Source organism: Mustela nigripes, chromosome 9 (genome assembly GCF_022355385.1).
Source record: "Mustela nigripes isolate SB6536 chromosome 9, MUSNIG.SB6536, whole genome shotgun sequence".
Lineage (NCBI taxonomy): Eukaryota > Metazoa > Chordata > Mammalia > Carnivora > Mustelidae > Mustela > Mustela nigripes.
The window spans coordinates 20,801,788-20,803,520 of NC_081565.1; the positions used below are offsets into that span (position 1 = coordinate 20,801,788).

The window sequence follows — 1,733 nt, forward strand, 5'->3', positions numbered from 1 at the left end:
TCACCAGCTTAATGTCCACACCTCAGCTGAAGTGTTGGTAGCCACAAGAATTCATCACTGAAAAAATCTTTAAACTGCTGGTACTGAGAAAGCTTCTCCTCCTGGAGCATCCCACATTGGATGGCAATGGCTGGGAAATTTGGCTCTACTAGGAGCTGGGCCAGTGCAATGCAATGCTACCAGACTTCGTGAAGATTTTAAGATTCTAAATGAGGAAATCTGGCTCTAGATCACATGACACACTATTATTTATTTTATTCAGTAGGCAGAGGTATTCTTCTACTTAACTCAGTGTCCTTTTCTTAGTTATTTGATAACTAAATTTGGTGAATGGAATTCTTTTTGTGGGAGTTGGGGGGTCTCAGCTTGAATATAAACAGGAACAAATATACTTAAATGTATCTGAAGGGGTATATTGACCTCTGTTTCAAGATACCTACTTCTAAGTGGGGCCAAGGAATCTCCTAGTTTAAGAACCCACCTTCAGGATAGGGAGTCATGTGCTCCAGTTTTTTTTTTTTTTTTTTTTTAAAGCTCTAAGGCCTCATGTTTATTACCAAACCAACCCACTGGTGCAGAGCTATAGTAACAGAAAAATCTTTTGCTGATAAATGGTATCTACTGGCCAGGCAGAAAGGTGTTTACAGGGTGACGGAATAAAACACATGATCTTCAAGTAGCTTAATTAAATACATGGTGCTAATTAGGTTTGTCATCAAGTGATGTGGGACTCCTTAGAGACCCAGCTTGGTTCTCCTCCAGTGCCTCCTCTTGGAGTTGTACCTGATTATATTACCAGTTTTCATCCCCAGATCCACTGGGGAATGGGTCGATTCTGCTTTTGTTTCTTGGCCAGGAATTACGTGATACTGAAAGTCTTGTGAGAAGACATGGTCAATTAACAGTGAGTGGCACACAGCAGGATGGCCATGTGCTCCAGTTTTAAGGACAAAATGTCAGTGTTTAGGGGAATGATGACACTTGGAACATTGGAGTGATGATCATTTAGATGATTCTCTAGCCTAGCTCCACAAACTCATGTCTAAATCCTAAAGGATTTTCTGTGAATAGAAATGGAAAGTGCTGTTTTATTAAAAACTTTGAGGGACAATGGGACCCTGGTAATACAGTATGACAAAAAGGGGAAAGGAATCCCCCCCTTTTCAGAAAGTTCTCTGGAAAATTCAGTGCAACTTTGACATGGGCTGGAGGACAGTGTTAGGTGACAGCACTTTCCATGCAAACAGTGGAGTCCTCTGAACCAGGCAATTGGTCATGTCAGGACCATCGAGATGATTATGTCAGGGCCAGGCACAGGTTGAGGAGAATGGACACGACTTATAGTGGTGGAGAGGTCAGGAGGAGACACTTTCAAGCCCTCTCCTCAGATAGGACTTTAAAGTAGGGCTCATAATTCAACAGATCGGGCAGTCTGTCAGACTCAGTGTGTGTAAGCTATTACAACCCAGTTTGATTACCAAGGTGATGCTGTCTGAAAAATATGAATTATACTCCCACACAGTTTCCTTTCTTTTCCTTTTCTTTTTCTTTCTTTCTTTGTCAGAGAGAGATCACAAGCAGGCAGAGAGGCAGGCAGGGGTGGGGGTGGGAAGCAGGCACCCCCGCTGAACAGAGAGCCCTATGCGAAGCTCGATCCCTGGACCCTGAGACCATGACCTGAGCCTAAGGCAGAGGCTCAACCCACTGAGCCACCCAGGTGCCCCTCCCACACA

The 1,733-nt window shown here is 43.7% G+C and overlaps 1 pseudogene; it reads right to left on the bottom strand.

Annotated features, from left to right (window-relative positions):
* Positions 1–734: 734 nt before the first annotated feature.
* Positions 735–892, bottom strand: LOC132025045 (large ribosomal subunit protein eL39-like; annotated as a pseudogene).
* Positions 893–1,733: the final 841 nt, after the last annotated feature.